The sequence below is a fragment of the Protopterus annectens genome, chromosome 7.part1 (assembly GCF_019279795.1).
Source record: "Protopterus annectens isolate FY-2018-M chromosome 7.part1, PAN1.0, whole genome shotgun sequence".
NCBI classification, from domain to species: Eukaryota; Metazoa; Chordata; order Ceratodontiformes; family Protopteridae; genus Protopterus; species Protopterus annectens.
Window position 1 is genome coordinate 26020231 of NC_056740.1, and position 15587 is coordinate 26035817.

A 15587-nucleotide genomic window follows, 5' to 3' on the forward strand; every position below is an offset into this window, starting at 1 on the left:
GCTCCCCTTCCACAGCAAGTCTGGCATCCTCTGACAGTGGTGCCTCACTGTCAGCCAGGGTACTACTACTCACCTCTACCTTTGCAGTCACTCTGTCCAAGGGAACATCAGTACCCACAAGCAGCTGTGGTTCACCTTCAGTCTCACTGCTACAGTGTACCTTTCTCCTTGAAGTAACCACCTCACCAGTCCTGGCTGCAAGTATGCGGTCTTGTCTGGGTCCCCCCAGGCTACCAGACCCACATGCTTGTCTCCAAGCCTGACTGCATGTAACTGCACAAACACAAGGTACTGCCACATCAAAATCCTTCCCTATCAGGACATCTGCAGGATGGTAGTTTGGTACCCCTGTTGTCTCAAGACAGCCTACTATTGGCATTTTGTCTTCCCCACTTATTGGCTCTCTCACCTTTTGTTCCCTACCTTGCCTTCGTGGACACCTGTATGCCACATGTCCCCACTGGTTGCATTCAAAACATTTAACCCTAGGTCCTGGACATGTACCTGGACTAGTGCTTTCCCCTGCTACTGGTAGATTCTGTTGGGGCAGTCTGGGCTGCCCACTATGGGTTCCTTTAGATCCATGAGCAGCACTGGGGTCCCTTTCCTGTGTAGGGATGCCCTGCTTGCTAGGTAAATGTATCCCTTCTTCCCCAACTCATCTGAAATAGCACATTGTCCATCAGCTAACCAGATCCTCATGTCCTCAGGCAAAGTGCTAAGGGCTTTTTCCCTCACCAAAAGGTCTGCCAGCCCTTCTAAAGTGGTGACCTGACATCCACTCACCCACCTATGAAAATAAGTGCTCAGTTCAGCAACATATGCACACACACTTTCATCTGCCTTGCGTCTAGACTCATGAAACTTTTTCCTACAGGTTTCAGGTGTTAGCTTAAAAAATTCTAACAAACAGTTCTTAACAGCATTATAATCAAAACATTAATGATCAGAAATTTTAGACAACACAGTTACAGCTTTACCATGGAGTAAGGGCTTCAGGAACTGTATCCAGAGCCTTTGGTCAGCATCATACTGTTTACATACCCTCTCAAACATATGAATGAAACTATCAAAATTATCCCCCTCTGTAAACTGCGGAATAAATTTACTGACCTTTTGTGCTTCTGGGGTCCAGTAACTAACTTCCCCATTACCTCCATGACTCTGGCGAAGAGTCAGCATCTCCTTTTCCTGCTGCCTCTGCCTTTTCTTCTCCTCAACTTCCAGACATAGCAGTTTCTCATTCTCCTCAGCCTGTAGACATCAGTCTCTTTGCTGCTTCTGTTTCCAAACGCCTGGCCTCCAACTCAAGTCTCTTTAGCTCCAGATGGATTTTTAAGTCCTCTGTAGATAGGATGAGTTGTCCATTCTCTGAGTGCTGTACATCTCCACGACCAGTCTGATCACCCTTCTGATTGTTGTTTTCTGATGCAGCTGTGGCCAAAGCTGCAATCATGTCTGCCTTAGTCAGGTTTCCATGCACCAGTCCCCTAGCCTGGCACATCTCAGCCAGCTGGCTCCTTGTCAGCTTTCCGTACTCTTCTGCTGACATGCTTGCCTGCTCTCCCTGACTAACTAAGCTAACAAAAGAAATAAAACAATTTTGATCTGAAATATGAGCATTCACTGCATGGCTGATTTAGAGTACAAAAACACCTTCAGTGATCACTGTACACAAGCTACAGGAATTCACACTACCCACACCACTACAAGCCAATTAATATTTGCCAACCCATTAATATGTGGTGTGGATATCCCACCACTGCCAAACAATTAATATGATAATAATTAATAAGTTTTCTAGTTTCAGCACTCAAATCTGTTTCTTTGATCTCAGCACTTGTTCAGAAAAAAAAAAAAAATTTCATCTGCTTTTACTGTACTTGTGTTTCTACCTACTTTTTTTTACTTTTGCATCATCTTAAAAGTACTCAATTGTATTTATTACTGCTTGGTGTAACTCATTCTATGCCTTCTGGTTTAAACACTTGGGCTTCGGACCAGTTGTTTTGCACTGAGGGTTTGTGGTCTGCACTGTAGTGGCAAAACAGGTAGCTTACATCCTTCTAGGTTGTGAACTGCTGATTGAGGGCTCAGTGTCTGTTATTCTAAAAGTGTATTAATTCTGGTTTAAGCACTTGGGCTTTCAGGCCAGTTATTTTACATTAAGAGGGTTCATGGTCTGCACTCTTGTGGGAGGAGAGGCTGGACTCTGCCCTTCTGAGCTGGGAATTGCTGATTGAAGGCTTATAGTGCATGCATATCTGAACTGCTTCTTACTGAAGTTGGTGCGCCTTGTTTGCTGTGGCATAGACTGGATTCGGGCCTGCTGGATCTAGCTTTGTTTGTGTAACTTGAGCACTAATCCAGGCATTCTCTAAAGTATTCAACTGTATTTATTACTGCTTGGTAGTAACTTGATTAAAGTTTAGCTGTCATTCCAAGTCTTTTGGATTAAGTACTTGGGCTTCAGACCAGTTGTTTTACATTAGGAAGGTTTGTGGCATGCACTGTGGTGGCAGGACAGGTAGCTTTCATCCTTCTAAGTTGGGAACTGCTGATTGAGAGCCCAGTGTCTGTTATTCTTAAAGTGTATTAGTTCTGGTTTAGCACTTGGGCTTCAGGCCAGTTATTTTACATTAAGAAGGTTTGTTGTCTGCACTCTTGTGGGAGAAGAGGCTGAACTCTGCCCTTCTGAGCTGGGAATTTCTGGTTAAAGGTTTATAGTGCCTGAGTATTTGAACTGTATCTTACTGAAATTGGTACACCTTGTTTGCTGTAGCATAGACTAGATCCAGGCCTGCTGAATATAGCTTTGTTTATATGCTTGTTGTTTGTTTGCTTGTTATTTCCTGAACGCTAATTCCACCTAATACGGCTTCTCAGCTTCTGTGGATCACTAGTGATATCTGCATTGCTTACTGTACTTATTTCCTTGTTTCACTTGAAAGAAAGTTACTGTTTGTCGTTTTGCATTTAAGTTACCTGTAACACATTGCACTTAAGTTACCTGGCACTTGCTCACTAAAGCAATTATATAAGTCAGTACTAAAAATTAAAAGCACTACACCCTCACTCCCCACTGGCCCTGGTTTTCAATTATTAAGGAATTCCCAATATTATTCTAGAATGTCCAAAGGTCAGTTGTCAATCTCCTCCGGTCCAGCTGGTGAATCTGGGAATCTTGAGGCAATGTTACAACTGCCTCATGTACACAGACAACCCTCTCCTCCTCCCAACAAATTCCAACACATGTGAGAGATGCAACCATATAGCCAAACTGGAGGCTAAGCTCTCTCAACTCAGTACTGGCATAACCAGTCAGGAGGAGAAGGAAACCACACTCACTGCAATTCCAGTCTCACATAGACCTACCACGACAGCAAACCAAACACATAATCACACAAAAACATACTGAGGCTCTAAATAAAGATCTGCAAGCAGCAGAGACCTCCAAAGCAGACACCCAAGCAGCCGCTACCCCAAAACAAAACACGTGCAACACATATCTCACAAAGCCAGTGTGCCAAACAGTCACAGTCCTTAAGACTAAACAACACACCTGATACACTTGTAATAGGTGACTCTATCATCAGGCACACTGACGTCCCGCTCACCAGGCTGAACAAGGAGAGGGTCATGGTGAGCAGCCTGTCGGGTGCTAGGATCCGCCACATAACACAAACTCAGGTCACTCCAAGGCAAGTACAAATATGACTCAGTCATTGTCCATGCTGGTGTGAATGACCTGAGACGTACCTCCCTGGACTACATGAAAAGAGACATAAAGGAGCTCTCTGAGCATGTAGCCCAGGCCTGTATGACCCTGACCTTGAGTAGCATCTTACCCTCACCAAGAATGATTCCACAATATGAAGACAAGATGATCAATTTCAACAATTGGCTTAAGTACTGGTGTCATTCAAAGGGGATCCAATGCCTGTCAGCTTGGGATGATATGCTCGACAAGCCATGATGCTTCGCTAGGGACGGCTTGCACCTGTCACCCTGGGCTTTCAGATATTGGCAAGGCTCTTGCTACCCCATAGTGCCTTTTTTAGGCAAGGCTCAAAAGACAAACCCACCTCCATAGGTATCACAAGGGATAAGAAACTAAGAGTAATGCTACTCAGTGCCAGAAGTCTAAACCTCAAGATGCACGCACTCGAAACTCTCCTTAGCATGGAGAACATCGATATCTGTGCAGTAACAGAAACCTGGTTCAGGGCTCCCGAGAGCACCCCAGCACTACCAGGTTATACCTCATACCATGCTTTTCGCCCCCAAAACTTGGACCGAACCACAAAAGGAGGGGGAGTATCGATATTCATCAAAGATACCCACACCTCCAGGTTGGTGGCAAAGCACGAAGCATCAGAGACTATCCATGTGCAACTAACAGTGGGTAAAACTGCCTTCCAGTTTATAGCCTGCTACAGACCACCCTCCCAAACCCAGAAACCCCACTCGGCCTTCCTGAGAACACTGGAAAATATGAAGGTCTCTCCAAACACCATTATATTGGGTGACTTCAACTACCCAAACATAGACTGGGAGCATTACTCTAGTTCCAACACCCTAGCCCAAAGGTTCCTAGAATTTATAAACTCAAATGCTATGGAACAACTTGTTACCACTCCCACAAGAGGGGAAAACATACTGGACCTGATCATCACCAACATGGGGACTCTATGCTCCAGACCAGAAGTGTATCCCTCACTGGTAAGATCAGACCATAAACTAATCTCACTGGATATTCACATCCCGACCCCACCCCCTGCCCAGAAAACCACAGTGAAAAACTTCTCTAAAGCAAATTTTACACTCCTCAAAACTAAGGTGGAATCCTTCAAAGCCCCGGCCTGTGGAAAATACGCCCAGACCGCAGAATCCTTTATAAACGCATTCTATGAACACCTTCAGGAATGCATGGATCATGCGATCCCAAATAAAACCAAGACCCAATCCTCCAAACGCAGACGTCCTGTCTGGTGGACCCCAGCCATAAACAAACTATACAATAGAAGGAGGAAGCTACTAAATGATAAAGCAAAATCCCAAAAGGGAAGGCATCACTGATTAGTATTAGCAAAAACTACGGGCACACATAAAATTGTCTAAGGCCAGCTTCGAGAGAAAAATTGCACAGGACACTAAGGATAATCACAAGGCTTTCTTTAGTTATGTTAGGAACCTGGGTGGTAATTCCCAGATATGCTCAGAATTAGTCCAAAATAACAAAAATACACGAACCCACAGACATTGCCAACATCCTAGCTGACAGGTTCAGTGCAAACTTCTCCCCTCCCCACCAAAAGGGCAAATATCTATCCCAGCAGAGTGCTGCCCCTGACATCTCAGATGCTCAGGTAAGAGCCGCCCTCTCCAAAGCAAAAAACACAGCATCAATGGGACCAGATGGTGTCCCGGGCTGCGTCCTACATGAACTCAAAGAACAGCTAAACCCAAACATAAAACTACTGTTCAATCTCAGCCTTACTACAGGATATGTGCCCAAAGAGTGGCGTACAGCAACAGTGGTCCCTCTCCATAAAGGTGGTGCCTCAACGGATCCTGGAAACTATCGCCCCATAAGCCTGACTAGCTTGGTCTGCAAAGCTATGGAAAGGATCATCATGGACCTCATAAATAAAGATATTGGGGACCTACAAACACTGGATCCTACCCAGTTCAGCTTTGTTAAGGGCAGATCCTGCCTCTTAAACCTGGTTGATTTCTTTGAAACAGTCACCAAGGCCATTGACGAGGGAAGGTGGTCCACACAGCCTACCTGGACCTCGCAAAAGCCTTCGATACAATACCCCACTCGCATTATAGATAAGCTCACCAGCTTAAATATAAATCCCTATGTCACTAGATGGATTGCAAACTGGCTCAAGGACAGAACTCACATGGTTAGAATTGCTGGAGCCATGTCAGACTCCAAACCAGTTACAAGTGGTGTCCCACAAGGCTCAGTCCTGGGACCTCTCTTGTTCGGTATATATTTCTCGGAGGTACAGGCCAACACGGAAGGACTGTGGCTGACCAAGTTTGCAGATGACTGCAAACTGGGCCATAATTGACTCTCCAGCCGACACAAGCATCCTCCAAAAGGGCCTCATAGAAACAGACAACTGGTGCCAGAGCCATGGCCTCAAGCTAAATGCCAAAAAGTGTATAGTCATCCCTTTGGCAAAACAAAGTGCCCACAAATTACCACATAGGTGAAAATCCATTAAGTACAGAAGAAGTAATTAGGGACCTGGGGACCCAAGTTGATAGCAATCTCTCATTTGACAACCACGTGGCCAAAGTGGTTAGAAAAACATTTTATATAGCCCACCTAATCATGAAGGGATTCACATCTAGATCAGGGAGGTCATCGTGCCTCTTTACTCATCCCTCATCAGGCCCATAATTGAGTACAATGCCCTTTGGGATGTACCTTACCAGACACCTGCAGCAACTGGAAAGACCCCAAAAGTACCTCACCAAGAGGATCAAAGGGCTCAAACAGATGCCATATGCTGCCCGGTTAAAGAAACTCCAGCTCTACTCAGTGGCATACCGCCTGTTCAGAGGCGATCTGTGCCTGACGTATAAAGCCATGTCCAACCCGGAATTAATGGACATGCTGCACCTCAGAAAATCCAAATCCCATCGAGCTACATGCTCAAGAGACTTGAACCTCAGCACTGAAATAAATAGGACATGCTGGAGGGACAGATTCAGAACCCAGAGGCTCCCTTCACTCTGGAATAAAATCCCAGTCCAGGTTAGGCAGAGTCCCTCATTGACTCTCTTCAAGAGGAATCTTGATGAGTGGATGGGAGATCGTAGGTTTACCCCGGGTATCACTTCTGTGTCACTGTTAGATAGAGGCACAGTATACTAACCTCGAAAAAGGGCATAGCAAAATAAATTTAAAATGGGTGGCGAAAGCCAAACACATTCTGGCTAGGCTTATAAATGCCCTAGGGCAGATAGCCTAGTATGAACCTATGAACCTATGTGACACTCATGCACTGGCCCAGCAATCAAAGAGCCTCAGTCCTCACCACTAACACCAGTGAGGGGTGTCCACATTGGGGAAAGATAACAAATACACACAGAGTAAAGTACACAGCCATCACAGTCAGTCTGGGGCTGGTTTCTCCCTTTCTCTCCAGATCCCCAATAAGACTCCTCACTGGCACAGCTATAGAGTCCAGATCTCAGTCTAGTGGGCAAGCTAAAACCTCCAGCACCTTCTCTGTCCAACGAGTGCGTCATGTCCCTGCCCAAGTAGATGACACACGCACACTTTGAGATATGAGTTATATACAAACACACAGCCACTCCTGGGGAAGGCTGGCACAGATTCTCCAGCTGTACCCCCTTTCTGCCCAGTCTAAAAGGTAGTACCAGCTGCCACCATCCACTAATATCAGCTACAAAAATGGCCCTTAACAAAGGGTGTCCAATTATTACTGTGCAATATTATTATCCAAATGTTAAGTGTGACTGAACAGCAAAGCTTATTGGAGTGACTTGGACAGTATCACTATATACATGCAATGTACTCTACAGCTTAAATTATCTCTACGCAAAACAGCCACAGTTGAAAGGTTTAAAAATATTTAACAATAAATAATAAAAACACAAGACAATACTTCTTACTACACAGTGATCGTCAAGAGTTCAGAGCTCACAGAGAAATACTTAAAATAATACAGTAGAAAAGTTCTAACATCAATACAGAAAAACAATTAGTCTAATCTTCCTATTTCCTAGCTATATCTAAGAGAAAACACAGTTCTAAAATAAACTTATGTAGCGCACCCGCAGGTGTAGCTGAAGAGATATGGGTTCCTTCCTACCCGACTCTGGTGACACCCCTATAGCCCCAACACACCAAGGTGACAAGAGGGACAGATTTTATTCTAGGTGACACATCTAGTTTAAAAAAGCAATAGCACAACCATAAACAAATTATTTCAACAGTGCACCAGTTAGCAATAAGACAAGGTGAGAATATGCATGCAATGAAAACATGCATTCACCCTCTTCCCCAGAACTCAACAGAAGAAGGTCTTAACATTCAAACATGCACAAAGAAGGCAATATCAATGAGCAGTAAAGCTTTATAATGCAGCAATACAAACACGGGAAAAAATGCAATGTCATTAAGCAATAAAAGAGTCATAATACAACACTACAGATATGAGAAAATGCAATGTCATTAAGCAGCAAAATTCTTGAAGGCAGCAGTACAAACACAAGCAAATTGCAATGTCATTGAACAATGAAGATTTATAGTGCCACGATACAAATATGGGAAAATGCAATGTCATTGAGCAGTAAAGATTCTTTAGGGCAAGAGTACTAACACGGCAAAATGCATTATCATTGAACAATAAAGATTTATAGTGCCACAATACAAATATGAGAGAATGCAATGTCATTCAGCAGTACTAACACCCTCTACCCCCTTTGATCAATTCTAAACAGTCCAACTATGAAACACCATTATACCTTGTTCACTGGCCAGTGACTACTTGCAGTCTTGCTGCCAGCATGACGGGGCCCAAGTTGGAGCTCATATGGATCCCAGTTATTTATAATCCACAAAGCATTAAAGGGGTGGGGGACCACAATCTTATAAAAATATAAAATGACGGCCAGAGCCTCTCGCCACTCTGTTGAGAATATACTAGTGACCAGGCACCGTGGTTCCTCTGATGAGAAAAGTAGAAAATCACCTACCAGAACTCTGGTAATCATCTATGGCTTCTCGGTACTAGGCCCAAGGGCACTCCTTTTCTTGCTGAATCATAGAAGGCATGGAACTACTGGTTTCAGACTTCTCTCCTGATTCCACAAAATACCATAGCCAGCAATTCAGCAAGAGACAGACACAATCTGCTACTTCACTTCCCCGTCCCAAAACATTAGAAAAGAAAATCCAGTCATGCTGCAAAGCCCCTTTTCCCTTCAGCTATGTGTTTCAGTCTCCCCTCCTTGCGCTAGTCTTCCAGAATCCTCTTTCACTTTCAAAATTGTCTTTTATATTCCTGAAAAGGAGCTCCATCTTGTGGTGTAATGGAAAACTACAGTCTATTACTTCTACATGAAATACAGTGGGAGCTACACTTACATACAGAGCATAGGCACTAATGGTGATGTTGGATGTTCTGAAGACAAATGGTAAATGCTCTCTGATTCTCTCTTTTTAAATTGATAATACAGTGCTGCTTCACATTACATCATTCTTAACAATTTTCTGTTTTCCCAGGCTAACAGAAACTCAGAGGTTAATAGCCCTTTTGATCTTGCAGCTGGTCAGGAAGCCAGAGCAATAAAAGAAATTATACATGTAAATTCTAGCCATTAACTCTAGCCTCAAAACAATAGGAAGAATTCCTTCATTTAGACATCTTGGATCCCAGTTTTGACATTAAACAATTACACAATGCTTAACTTATCAGCTTTCCTACAGCAGAGTGCACTGTTGTTACATTTTTGCAGATCCACATTTAAGACTATTTTTCCCATTTAAGAGAACAAGCCTGTGGCTTATATTAATATTTACAAATGACAGACTTATCTACAAAATTCTTTCTGGCTAGGCTGGCAACCTTCACCTATCTTCACAGTTAGTACATGCCCACAAGTGTCAGTAGTCTGTTTTATAGCTGGAAAGTCTCAATATCTCCCTAGGAGTTCCACACCACATTTCAATGTGGCAAGGTCTGGAATACTGAACAATTTATGTGGCTGTTGCTATTATCTTTTCACACAGCATATCCTACCGAGTATCTAGTCTGCCAACATTCTCATTTGTATAAAGTGTCCTGAAAGGTCATAAACTTTGAAAAGATGAAAATCTAACTAACGCTGATGGAAGATTCTACTTTGTCTTTCAGATAAACGGATATAAATCAAATTAACATAATCTTATATTTGTCTATAATTTTTAAGTAAATTCAGATATTGCTCTTAAGGAACAAACATTTCATTTACTGTTCAAGAAAGCAATGTCTATTGAGTGCTTGAGTTGTGATCTCCCATACACACATGCTTATGCACACATCATGACACATGCACATGCATATGCGCAAACATACTCTCTCGATAGTACTAGCTGTAGTGCCAGGCTAAGGAAAACTGATTTAAAAATACTATGTTTTTCTTTCGTTTTTCCTACTGGTAACACATTTGGTCTGCAAAACGTAAGTAACCTCATGACCTATTTACTTATAGATGAAAAAGGAGATGAAAGGAAGGGAAATGTATGCATCTAGGGTTTGAAATAGGTTCATATGTATATACTGTGCTAATGATCACATTGAACTTCCTAGCCATGCATCCCAAATTATCTGTAAAATATAATCTCTTGAATTTTCTGTGCTAACAAGGGTCATAAAATGCAATTACAGTCTTCTTCAATCAAGTACCTGACTACGACTGTGAAAAAAGCAGATATTCAAATGTACAAAGTTAAGAGGTGTTATGTAAGGTCCTGTGTACTGGGAATTTCTACTATTTATCTGTCTTTATTCTTTACAGATGGAGGAATGGGTTTAGTTACTTTTGCTGGGGAAAAGTGATGCATTTTTTTCTGCAGAAAGAAAGAGAAGAAATCTCTGGTTCTCAGAACAGAAATGTACAAGTACTTGAGACTGGTCTTTGTTCTGTTTTAGTGTACTTAGAAGACCTTGGTAAGTGCTGTATGCATCTGACACATATTATTATAGTTTTCTCTCAGTTAGAGGAAGTAGGTCCAGTATTCTTTAGTAAGAGACACCTGGGGTATTTAGATAATAATATACCAAATGTTTCTGTACATACTGTATCCACTATAGCTGAATGTTATTTTGATCTTCTGTGTGCACTCTTATTTCTTTGGATATTTAATCCACATCGTCACTGTTTGTTTTACTGTTTAAGTAAAGTTTATTTATTCACTTTTAACCTCTTGTGACTTGTCTGTATGTATACTTAGATATAAATAGATCTTCCTTATTTCATCAAAAAATACAAATGTCAACTTTCACAACAGCGATACACTACTACTACTCGTGCGCCAAGTGATAACCTCAACATAAGAAAAAAATAAAAGTAAAATAAAGCAAAAAAAAAAAAAATGTCTTTGCCGGGTGGTAAACCTTCCTACACCCTCTGCTAATTATACATATTAACTCCAAGATCACACAATGTCTGGGAGAGGGAATTTTTCACAACCTCAAGAACTGTGTGACCTCGCACTCCTGTCAACCATCTGTGTAGTCGAACACATTTTTCTGACTAAACAGATGTCAACTGTACATGGATTTGACTTCACTTTCTCCATATATAAACAGACAAATAGGTTGAGACATAGATACATAAATTTATGCATACATATAATTACTGCTTATTATCTGAGAACCAGGTTATCGTTTACCATTCTAGGTTACTAGCTGTGCTTCTCATTTCCACTTAGCTAAATCACTTGGACCTACTGCCAGTAAAAATATTAATGTGTATATATTTATATCTGGTTAAATTGAGAGCAGCAAATAGCCAGTAGTCTCTGACACTACTTAAAGTGGTGGCAGTATTACCATGCCGGGAAGAAAGCTGTGGGAAATCAAAGAATTCTGCCTGGCTTCTTTTGAATTTTGTGTGTGTGTGTGTGTGTGTGTGTGTGTGTGTGTGTGTGTGTGTGTGTGTGTGTACAAAAAATGTTTAATAAGCATTACCACAGGTAAGGGTCACTAGAAGATACTGTGGTTCACAGAGAGAGAGAGATTAGTGGAAAGTCACCTACGTTGCTAGACCTAAAATTCAGCTAAGTGGGTAACCCATGTGCAGTCTAATATGGGTGTAGATGCTGGAAGCCAATAGACAGGACAGCAGTACATTTTCCCTTTATGCTCTTGGGGCCTGGCTGCATTTTGTGAACTGATTAGCTTTGTGTAAACTTTCTTTCTTTTATTTTTAACTAGACTGGTACTAATACCGACCATTCCACTGGTGCCAGTTGGGATCCTTCTTCACAAACGACTGGCAGAAGTGAGATTCAAACCCTCATCTATGCCTTCCTTCCTTCCTACTGCTGGTACTGGTACCATAATGTGTGACATTTTGGTGGCAGTGGTAGTATTCAAATCTACCCATGCAACCTAGTCATGACTTTAAGTAGCAATAACCAAGTACAACCAATGACCATCAATTTAGGCTGTGATCATTTCTAAAGCTGCTGTCAGAAGAAAGATAAAGTCTGTCAGTGATATGTTCTCAAAAGAAAGTCTGGCTCTTAACCAAGTTCCTTCTTTAGCCATGGCAGTTCTTTATCAGTGTTATTTTTTTTCTCACTGCAAAAAATTGTACATATTGCAAATAATTGACAGCTTTTTGTATAACTAACAACCTTTTAGATAACCCTCTGCATTCAAATGCATGTCATATTTAAATGTCTGTACAGATTGGGCAGCTTTTATAAACAGCACTTTGTTGCATTAAGTTACTTGACTACTGACAGATTTTTCTGACATCTCTGCTGTTTGCTTTATTGCTTATGTAAAATTTATGTATTCACCTTTAAGCTCTTGTGGCTAGTCTTTTGCATAGATGTGTCTTGAAGTTAATGTAAGACTCATTTTTTCGTACTCTGACCCATCCTGGCCCTGAACTAGGTTCAGCTGGATCAGCACTCTGCCTCAGTTAACAAATATTATTAATCAATCAATAAACACATTAATAGAATAGTAAATAAATAAATAGATAAATGCACAATATAAATAAGGAAATGGAAAATATATAATTATAAATAAACATACAACTGCAAAAAAAATAAATAAATAAATGGGCAGATACATAATTAAATGGGTAGATAAACATATACATAAACAGATAAGCAGGAATACAGACAGTTAAATGAGTATGGCAGTGAAGCAAACAAGATGAAAGCCGCCATCTATCAGAAAGCATACACTGACCAGACTAGTTACAGATGTAAGCATGAGTGGATTAAAATTGCACAACCACATTAACCAGGTAACTATACCAAAATTGATAACAAAAAGTCCACACCTGCTGTACAGCCAAATCCTATAAATGGACTCTCGACACTCTTACCTGATTCAATACTAAAACAGGCATATTTCAAAAACATGGTACTCGCCAGATGTATAACCAGAAATGCATACACACAAACACACACACCTTCTACAAGTGCCCACCACACCTTTTAAAAATACTATAATGTACATAACCTCACATTTTTGCCTTGCTGCTCCTAGATTCATCAGTTTTCTTCCAATTTCCCCCATAATGATAGACCTGTTAAAGGGTCTCCATTATAATGAATACCTGAAATAAGGTAATACAAAGATTCCTCAACACTAACTATACTGGCTGCAGTATCTAAAAACCGTCTTTTTCAAAAAAATAAGAAAGTGTCCCTCCTTTGGGCCCTCTGCTATGAATTTGGAATGAGCAGAATTTGAGATGTATGACGCCAACCCACACAGAGATGTACACAGAGAAAGAAACGTATGATGATATCAAGTGCGTTTATTCCAAAAGTTAGTTTAGACAGAAAAAAATGTTTATATGTTTATAACGGTAATACATAACAATCTGCATGCATACAACGTGCCAATCAAAGCGATAAACCCATGTGTTTACTGGTGGTGCAAACATTACAACCACATGCCTTGCCTGGATTTCTGCGTATGACTACCTCTGTAACTTACAGACTGTATGTTTTCTTTAACTTAAAGTATATACTGTGTGCACACAATACTGCTAAAAGGAACACGTTTCTTAATAGGAAATGCACTATTAAAATCTGAAAAAGCTTGTCTTAATTAAAATTCTCTTTCATCACAATAATTACATTTAGCCAAGCGTCAGCATCCTACTTTGTAATTCAGCCAAAAAAATTATTTGATCACTCGGACAGCCATCCCACGTTGTATTAAAATACTGACAGGAAAAATGTAATTACTTTTTTGAACGCTGTGAAGAAGCAGTAGAAGGCGAAGTGAGATGGAAAAAAATACCCAGCAAATGATAAGGCGGCTGAAATGATGGAAATACCTGTAAGCCAGTGAAGATCTTCCCGCTTTATCAGTTTTGGCGGGTTGCCATCTCCATTAACTTTGGGACGTCGCTGACTCGTAATGAGGGTGTTAGCTCTGACAACTGGTGAAAGGAAAACTTACCGATGGGCTAGTCATACCGCCGTCATTCGAGATCATAAAAAAAGCCAGTGGTAAATCACGCTAATTAATGGCTTGCTCATTTATCAGGGGCAAATGCTAATTACGCTTTTTAATCACTTTTCTTCTACAGCCGTTTCTGTTCTGCCTTTTTCCCTTGCTGCTGCTGGGGAAACACTGAGAATTGCCAATAGGCTTATAAACAAGCGTTCTGTGTGCTTCTGAGGAGCATTTCATCAAACATAATCAGTTATTTATTTATTCTTGTTTTCGACTTGGCAAACGTCAGTAAAGTGAAATGTGAATGCAACTGAATGCGCTTTTTCCTGGTTAAAACAAGTCTGGACTGTATATTCGGTTTTTTCTGCATTGCCTCACCTGGGGTACATAATAGGACGTAAAAATACAAGCTAGTGAAAAACTAAAGCAGTCGTGCTGTGTAATCCGGTTTATGCTACACTTAAGACATATTTTTACCGTCTGTTGTGTGTAGGGTTGCCACCTTTTCAAATGGCCAAAGTGGGACATTTTCGGGACACACATAAGATTTTACAGGCCGACACATACCCACAGTCAGTACAAAGGATTTTGCCTAAATGAAAGCTTATTCTTGTAGCAGTTTAGTTGCTTATTCTGTTTATTGTAACATTTAGGTATTTTACATACAGAAATAACTATTTTATGCAACTATTACATGAAATATGGGACATAATTATGTCCTACAATCTCAGGATATTTTTAATATTTTTGGTCAGGACACAACTGCCCAAAGAGGGACTTTCCCTCACAAAGGTGGGACAGGTGGTAGGTAACCCTAGTTGTGTGCATCTGCTTGTGGGGAGACTGGGAAAAAAATGATGCAGGGTTAGTCACCCTGCGGTGTAAGCATTGGCTCTAGATTTTCAGTAAGTAATAACCCCAACCCTATGTCCGAAAAATGGGGAAAGAAAGATTTGTGGATAGATTGATGATATAATAGGAACATTCAGCCAGTAGGTAAACATACACCCTTCGTACCGGCGCGTACACGCATGTACGCCCACCAGGCGGCAGGGAACAAATTTAAGTCCCGTGAATATTTGAAGAGGGGGCAACTTCAAGTCCCCCCTTTTTGCATATCCTCAGCCACCAAATAGTTGGAGACAAATAAGCAGCATCTGTACTGTAATAAGTATATATAAACAATTAATGTGTACGCATGTAGGTATGTACACAAATACATGTGCCTGCTTGTATAGATGTAGAACTGAATTACCCCAGAAGAGAATAATTATCATAGGACAAAGGAGTCCATGCACATCCAGAAAGAAAAAATGCAGAATAAAGAAGAGGGAGTTGGAGGGAGGGAGTGAAGACTGGAACAGTGAAGGGAAGGCTATCTATTGTTATGTTAAG

At 41.2% G+C, this 15587-nt stretch overlaps 1 long non-coding RNA gene across 2 annotated transcripts in view; it reads right to left on the reverse strand.

Annotated features, from left to right (window-relative positions):
• Nucleotides 1-14428, reverse strand: part of LOC122807524 — a 549309-nt gene extending 534881 nt beyond the window's left edge. Inside the window, exon 1 of one of the 2 annotated variants that reach the window (XR_006365689.1) lies at nucleotides 14071-14428. This is a non-coding gene — a long non-coding RNA (uncharacterized LOC122807524). The other variant, XR_006365690.1, reaches the window with a different exon arrangement.
• Nucleotides 14429-15587: the final 1159 nt, after the last annotated feature.